Raw genomic sequence first — 9091 nt, 5'->3', positions numbered from 1 at the left:
GTGTATATCCACCTTTCGCAGCAATGCAGGCTGCTATTCTCCCATGGAGACGATCGTAGAGATGCTGGATGTAGTCCTGTGGAACGGCTTGCCATGCCATTTCCACCTGGCGCCTCAGTTGGACCAGCGTTCGTGCTGGACGTGCAGACCGCGTGAGACGACGCTTCATACAGTCCCAAACATGATCAATGGGGGACAGATCCGGAGATCTTGCTGGCCAGGGTAGTTGACTTACACCTTCTAGAGCACGTTGGGTGGCACGGGATACATGCGGACGTGCATTGTCCTGTTGGAACAGCAAGTTCCCTTGCCGGTCTAGGAATGGTGGAACGATGGGTACGATGACGGTTTGGATGTACCGTGCACTATTCAGTGTCCCCTCGACGATCACCAGTGGTGTACGGCCAGTGTAGGAGATCGCTCCCCACACCATGATGCCGGGTGTTGGCCCTGTGTGCCTCGGTCGTATGCAGTCCTGATTGTGGCGCTCACCTGCACGGCGCCAAACACGCATATGACCATCATTGGCACCAAGGCAGAAGCGACTCTCATCGCTGAAGACGACACGTCTCCATTCGTCCCTCCATTCAGGCCTGTCGCGACACCACTGGAGGCGGGCTGCACGATGTTGGGGAGTGAGCGGAAGACGGCCTAACGATGTGCGGGACCGTAGCCCAGCTTCATGGAGACGGTTGCGAATGGTCCTCGCCGATACCCCAGGAGCAACAGTGTCCATAATTTGCTGGGAAGTGGCGGTGCGGTCCCCTACGGCACTGCGTAGGATCCTACGGTCTTGGCGTGCATCCGTGCGTCGCTGCGGTCCGGTCCCAGGTCGACGGGCACGTGCACCTTCCGCCGACCACTGGCGACAACATCGATGTACTGTGGAGACCTCACGCCCCACGTGTTGAGCAATTCGGCGGTACGTCCACCCGGCCTCCCGCATGCCCACTATACGCCCTCGCTCAAAGTCCGTCAACTGCACATACGGTTCACGTCCACGCTGTCGCGGCATGCTACCAGTGTTAAAGACTGCGATGGAGCTCCGTATGCCACGGCAAACTGGCTGACACTGACGGCGGCGGTGCACAAATGCTGCGCAGCTAGCGCCATTCGACGCCCAACACCGCGGTTCCTGGTGTGTCCGCTGTGCCGTGCGTGTGATCATTGCTTGTACAGCCCTCTCGCAGTGTCCGGAGCAAGTATGGTGGGTCTGACACACCGGTGTCAATGTGTTCTTTTTTCCATTTCCAGGAGTGTAATTAATGTTGGCCATAAAGATACATTTGATCTTCTGTATCTTCATATAGCTCTCGGATCCTCCTGGCGTGCTCTTTTGACAAAATCCTTCACCGATATTTGAGAACTATCAATACCCACGTGTAACCTCCCAACAAGTTAAATGATCTCCGTAACCTCACAACAAAATGTGACTAACCCTTCAATAAAATTTTGACTCATATATAACCTTTCAGTAATTAACTGACTGTGAACCTAAACTGGTAAATCTGGGCATCAGCAATGCTGCGTTATGGCCCTGAAAAGTCATTCTGAATAAACTGAAAATTGAAACGTCCTGGCAGATTAAAACTGTGTGCCCGACCGAGACTCGAACTCGGGACCTTTGCCTTTCGCGGGCAAGTGCTCTACCAACTTTTTTTTTTTGTTTTTTTTTTTTATGCCGCCGAAGTCGAAAAATCGATGAAAAAACCCTTTTTTTAAAATAGCCGCCATTTTGTTTCCTATGGTCCAAATAACTTAAGCAAGTTAAAACTGTGTGCCCGACCGAGACTCGAACTCGGGACCTTTGCCTTTCACGGGCAAGTGCTCTACCGACTTTTTTTTATTTTTTTTTTATTTTTTTTCCCTTTTTTTCCAACTTTTTTTTTTTTAAAGAAAACAAATAAAAACCTCTTGGGTATGAAAACAAAAGACGACGTTCTTCATAAATAACACAATATCCTTTGAAAACGTAAAACATAAAGGGTAGCTATATTTCCGCAACGGCCTTCTTTTGTATTTGTATGTTTTTTTGGTAACATAAATGAGTGTACAGTCTCACCAACTGAGCTACCGAAGCACGACTCACGCCCGGTACTCACAGCTTTACTTCTGCCAGTACCTCGTCTCCTACCTTCCAAACTCGGTCGTGCACACAGTTTTAATCTGCCAGGAAGTTTCATATCAGCGCACACTCCGCTGCAGAGTGAAAATCTCATTCTGGAAACATCCCCCAGGCTGTGGCTAAGCCATGTCTCCGCAATATCCTTTCATTCAGGAGTGCTAGTTCTGCAAGGTTCGCAGGAGAGCTTCTGTAAAGTTTGGAAGGTAGGAGACGAGGTACTGGCTGAAGTAAAGCTGTGAGTACCGCGCGTGAGTCGTGCTTCGGTAGCTCAGTTGGTAGAGCACTTGCCCGCGAAAGGCAAAGGTCCCGAGTTCGAGTCTCGGTCGGGCACACAGTTTTAATCTGCCAGGAAGTTTCATATCTGCGCAAACTCCGCTGCAGAGTGAAAATCTCATTCTGGAAACTGAAAATTCTTACCTCAATTAAGTCGCCGGATAACGCGTGTATGTATCTGCTCCTATAAGAAATTTTTCTAGCACAGCCCACTGCAATGCTGGCCAGTAGATTTTGTTATGCATGAAAAACCATTGATTTTATTTACGATAATAGGCATGACTATGGATAGGAGAAATTAGTAAAAACTTTAAATTCAGATGTATGACTGTCCAAAGTTATCTTTAAAAGAAAGATTATTATTGAAAAATTATTTACACGTGACTTTGATATAACAATAGTACAAAACGACTTGCAAATTACATATTCGCGCGGCAGTAAATATTAATTTTTTTTTATCGCACAGGCACCGCCATCGTTCTCCACGACCGTCCTTAGTAATTCCATACAGAACACAAGTACTCTCTGTGAGCTACACAACTCTCCAACTGCTCTCTAAGTGCGACTTGACGCAACCGCCGACTGCGAGCTACTACCACTACTACTGCTGACAACACTGCTCTCTGGTCTGCGACTCTATTGTAGCATACATATCGCAGGCAGCGCGTGAGCAATCCATCGAAGTTACATCTGGTCGATTGCGCTAGCAATAAATTTCTTAGTCATGGGTCTCTTACACAACCCTCCACTGGGGGGTAAAAATTTGGCAGCTATGGTGAGACAATTTGGACTTGCCATGAGCAACAAATTTTTTTATAACCTATTTCGTTTACTATGTCTATAGTCACAGAGTATATATATAACATTACTGATAAATAATATAAGTACAGAACATATTAAGAAATGGCATATAGTGTACACGCTATGAGTATAGTACATATTAAGAAATGACATAGAGCTTACACACACTGAATTCAGAACATACTAAGAAGTGAAATAGAGTGCACACACACTGTAAAAGTCTTTAGTATCTTTACATGAACTGATCACATTAAGAGATGAAATAAAGTGCATATGCACTGTATAAGTCTTTAGCATTTTTTACAAGAACTGAACACATTGAGAAATGAAATAAAGTGCACACACGCTCTGTATAAGTCTTTACCATTTTACAAGAACTGAACACATTGAGAAATGAAATATAGTGCACACGCACTGTAAAAGTCTTTAACATTTTTACGAGAATTGATCATATTAGCATGTGAAATGAAGTCAGTTACAAATGAAGAAACTATCAACGAATGTAACAAAGAGAACACCTACCCCACGTTACCATTAGGCAAAACTAAAGTAAAAGGAGCATTATCTGGTAAAGGAGAAGATATAAAATTACAGACACACTTATCATTTTGTATTGAAGGTCATACCTTCCATACAAATTGTTTGATTGTTCCCTGATTTGGCAGCAGACGTTATTTTAGGTACGAATTTTTTTAACGCAACACGACACTGTTATCGACTTTCAAAGTTCTTATGTAACGTTAAAGGATGGAAGATTGCACGTGGCACTGGAATTTCAGCACGCTTTATCAGCAGAAGAACAGCCAATTAAGCGGACAGAGATCATTTCTACATCGCGTAACACAGACTGTCATTCCACATTGTTCACAGATACGCAGGTATACAACTACAAAACACCAGACGAAGCCGACTATGACGTTATGCAAATGCTTTCTGATAAAGTAAAACAGAGCAGTGCAAATACAGATGATGAACGTACAGGGCTACGTAAAATTCTTTTACAGCAAGCTCCAGTTTTTGACAACATTCCTTGTACAATGGCTGGTTTTATGTATGAATTTCAAGTTAAATAGCATGACACAATTAAAGCAAAACATTATCCCAATCCATATATCTACGGAGAACAAGTTAAGAAAGAATTGCAAGCTATGCTAGACCAAGGTATTATTGAACCGGCAGTTAGTCCGTACATAAACCCGCTCCATATTGTTAAGAAAAAGGACGGCTCACTTCGCCTCGTACTTGATTCGCGTCATGTAAACGACATTATTATTAACGAAACAGATCGCCCACAGACACTAGAACTTCTACAGAAATTTCATGGTACTGCTACTTATTCCAGGTTATATTTAAAGTCGGGGTTTTGGCAAATTCAGCTCCATCCAAACTGCAGAAAGTACAGAGCAATTCTCTGTTTTGGTGATTGTTATCAATTTAGCAAATTACCTTTCGGTCTAAAAATTTCTTCATCAGCATTTATTCGCGGTTTGAATACTATACTTCCGACAGAACTTTAAGACAGAATCACAACGTATGTAGACGACATCCTTGTTGCAGAAGCTAACTCGTCTGAACACAATTTTATTATTGAACAACTGTTGCAAACTTTTCGTGCACAAGGACTCACAGTTAATCTTAGCAAATCGCACTTTGGCAAAACTTGCATAAAATTTCTTCGACATGCAATTTCAGCAGAAGGCATTGCGCCTGACACGGAAAAAGCTCAAGCTTTACGTGACATTACCTTTCCAACGACCAAGAAACAACTACACAGCTTTCTGGGTTTAATTAACTTTTTCCGTAAATTTATTCATTACTGCGCTTTAGACACAGCTAGATTATGCCAGTTGACGGGTAAAAAACGCTATTTGGTCCTGGGATAGCCAATCACAGTCTGAGTTTGTTAATTCGAAACATACCTTGTTGAACGCACCACTTTTATCACACCCAGATCCTACTAGAAATTTTTCCATTGCCACCGACAGTTCCAACACCGCTCTACGCATACACATTTTTCAGGAAATTGAAGGAGACGGTACTACAGTAATTAAAAACATAGCCTTTGCAAGTCGCATTCTGTCACCTGGTAAACGCAATTATTCTGTTACAGTGCTTGAAACATTATGTGTTGTATGGAAATTCACCAGATTTAGGCATTTTCTTTATAGATGACGTACTACCGTTTATGAAGATCATAGAGCGATACAGTTTTTACTTTCCATTAAATTTACACGTGACAGGTTAAGCAGATGGAAGCTTTATTTACAGGAATTTAATTTTACATTTGTTCACATTCCCGGTACACAAAATATTGTAACAGACGCACTATCCCGTTCTCTCAGCAACAATCAGCAAGACATCGCTACAGACTTCTGCGAAGTAAATTTTAGCCTCATGTATATTCAACAAGTGGCATTTGAAAATTTAATTTCGTCGTCATTACGAGACATAGCACAAGAGCAGAGCAAAGAGAACGTATGGAAAGAAATTATACACATTTGGCAAGATTGGAATAACGTTATCATTAGAAACAATTATACTGTACGCAACAACATTCTGTTTCGCCGCTCTCACCCTGACAGCAACAACTGGTTATTAAGTAATGTTGATGAACTTGTTAACAAATTAATTTGGTATACTAATTTAAGTTACGCGCAATATGGACCCAGAAGATGTTTTCTCATACTGAAACAGAACTATTATTTTGCCAGCATGCAGAAAGGTATTCGACGAGTTTTAGCATCATGTAAAATCTGCCAGAAAGCTGAATCAGACACGACTTCACATATTCCTCCGTTATATCCCATTGTACCCATTAAATTGAGACATATGGCCGCTGTAGACATTTTTGGACAGATTCCCATATCTAATAGGGGTTTTTGTTACATCTTTGTCGCTGTTGAACTCCTTCGAAAGTTGTTACCTTCACTCCGTTACGCAAAACTACTGCTAAATCTATTTCGAATGCATTTGTAAAACATTTTCTATTTCATATAGGGCATGTATTGAAAGTAATTTCCGACAATGGACCACAATTTCGATCTGCGATATGGACACGTATGTTACGAGCTAGAAACATTTCTCTGATCTACAGGGTGATCAAAAAGTCAGTATAAATTTGAAAACTTAATAAACGACGGAGTAATGTAAAGAGAGAGGTAAAAATTGACACACATTCTTGGAATGACATGGTGTTTTATTACAACCACCCCATATTGCTAGACGCGTGAAAGATCTCTTGCGCGCGTCATTTGGTGATGATCGTGTACTCAGCCGCCACTTTCGTCATGCTTGGCCTCCCAGGTCCCCAGACCTCAGTCCGTGCGATTATTGGCTTTGGAGGAGGAGGAGGAGATTAGTGTTTAACGTCCCGTCGACAACGAGGTCATTAGAGACGGAGCGCAAGCGCGGGTGAGGGAATGATGGGGAAGGAAATCGGCCGTGCCCTTTCAAAGGAACCATCACGGAATTTGACTGAAGCGATTCAGGGAAATCAAGGAAAACCTAAATCAGGATGGCTGGAGACGGGATTGAACCGTCGTCCTCCCGAATGCTAGTCCAGTGTGCCAACCACTGCGCCACCTCGCTCGGTATATTGGCTTTGGGGTTACCTGAAGTCGCAAGTGTATCGTGATCGACCGATATATCTAGGGATGCTGAAAGACAACATCCGACGCCAAAGCCTCACCATAACTCCTGACATGCTGTACAGTGCTGTTCACAACATTATTCCTCGACTAGAGCTATTGTTGAGGAATGATGGTGGACATATTGAGCATTTCCTGTAAAGATCATCATCTTTGCTTTATCTTACTTTGATATGCTAATTATTGCTATTCTAATCAGATAAAGCGCCATCTGTCAGACTTTTTTGAACTTTTGTATTTTTTTGGTACTAATAACACCCCATGTCATTCCAAGCATGTGTGTCAATTTGTACCTCTGTATCTACATTATTCCGTGATTTATTCAGTTTTCAAATTTATACTGACTTTTTGATCACCCGGTATATATCCAGGTATCACGTTTCTTAGAACCCTTCTGAACGACTGATTAAAGAAATTATGTTCAGACTAGTTAGCTTCTGCAATAAGGATGTCGTCTACATACGTTGTGATTCTGTCTTAAAGTTATGTCGGCAGTTTAGTATTCAAACCGCGAATAAATGCCGATGAAAAAATTATAAGACCGAAAGGTAATTTACCAAATTGATAACAAAAACCAAAACAGAGAAATGCTGTGTACTTTCTCCAGTTCGGATGGAGCTGAATTTGCCAAAACCCCGATTTTAAATATAACGTGGAATAAATAGCAGTACCATGAAATTTTTGTAGAAGTTTTCTAGTATCTGTGGGCGATCTGTTTCATTAATAATAATGTTGACACGACGCGAATCAAGTACGACTCGAAATGAGCCGTACTTTTTTCTTAACAATATGGAGAGGGTTTATGTACGGACTAACTGCCGGTTCAATAATACCTTGGTCTAGCATAGCTTGCAATTCTTTCTTAACTTGTTCCCCGTAGATATATGGATTGGGATAATGTTTTGCTTTAATTGTGTCATGCTATGTAACTTGAAATTCATACATAAAACCGGCCATTGTACCAGGAATGTTGTCAAAAACTGGAGCTTGCTGTAAAAGAATTTTACGTAGCCCTGTACGTTCATCATCTGTATTTGCACTGCTCTGTTTTACTTTTTCAGAAAGCATTTGCATAACGGCATAGTCGGCTTCGTCTGGTGTATTGTAGTTGTGTACCTGCGTGTCTGTGAACAATGTGGAATGACAGTCTGTGTTACGCGATGTAGAAATGATCTCTGTCCGATTAATTGGCTGTTCTTCTGCTGATAAAGCGTGCTGAAATTCCAATGCCACTTGTAATTTTCCATCCTTTAACATTACATAAGAACTTTGAAAGTCAATAATTGTGTCGTGTTGTACCAAAAAATTCGTACCTAAAGTAACGCCTGTTGTGATTAGGGAACAATCAAACAATTTGTGTGGAAGGTATGACCTGCAATAGAAAATGGTAAGTGTGTCTGTAATTGTACATCTACTCCTTTACCATATACTGCTCCTTTTACTTAAGTTTTGCTAATGGTAACGTAGGATAGGTGTTCTCATTGTTACATTCATTGAAAGTTTCTTCATTTATAGGTGACATAGGTGATCCAGAGTCGATTGTTGTTGAAAATTTGGATGATGCAATCTTTACTCCACTGACAGGGTGGGAAAGGTTTTTTTGTATAACTGGTTTTTCATGTAAAAGTGTGCTTCGGACGTCGTCAAAAGTAATAACATTTTCGTGAACAAGATTCTGTTTATCAAAAGTATTTCTTACGTTGCTGGAAGATGCAACCTGTACTGTATAACCTGTACTGTATCTAGTCAAATTCTTTCTGACGTGCTGTTATTTGCAGGAGGATGCTGTGGCATTTCGACTATTTTTGCTGTTGTGTTACTTCGTCCTGAAGTATTAGGTTGGGGATGATATCGACTGTCTGGTTCATTCATGATAATCTGTTGTTGTGGATGATTCCGCTGTTGATAAGGCCTACTGTTGTTAAACGTACGCTGAAAACTGTGCTCAATACTTTTATGTCTGTCATGATAGTCATTAATATACGGCGCGTTGCGATAGGAGTTGAAATGATGTGTCTTCTGTACGTAGTGATTTCCTTGTTGCTGTGCGTTACTATTTGGCGGAGCCGATGCTATATGTGTAGGCGGCGAAACATTAAAGCTTGGTTGACCTTGCACATTATATTGTTGGTTAGGTATGCTAACCGGCTGATTTTGTTGTTGTTGTGGAGAAAACCCTCTGTGTTGCCAAAATGTGTTTGCTGTTGCTCATAATTAAAATTCTATGGAATTAAAGTTTTGGGGG

At 41.7% G+C, this 9091-nt stretch overlaps 1 non-coding gene across 1 annotated transcript; it reads left to right on the top strand.

Annotated features, from left to right (window-relative positions):
- Positions 1 to 2381: 2381 nt before the first annotated feature.
- On the top strand, positions 2382 to 2456 carry Trnas-cga. Its single transcript has one exon. It is a non-coding gene; the product is annotated as a tRNA-Ser (tRNA).
- The last annotated feature ends 6635 nt before the right edge of the window (positions 2457 to 9091 follow it).

The sequence above is a fragment of the Schistocerca piceifrons genome, chromosome 9 (genome assembly GCF_021461385.2).
Source record: "Schistocerca piceifrons isolate TAMUIC-IGC-003096 chromosome 9, iqSchPice1.1, whole genome shotgun sequence".
In the NCBI taxonomy this organism is placed as follows: Eukaryota; Metazoa; Arthropoda; class Insecta; order Orthoptera; family Acrididae; genus Schistocerca; species Schistocerca piceifrons.
The sequence above is the reverse complement of the archived record's forward strand: the minus strand, read 5'-3'. Positions and strand labels throughout refer to the sequence as shown.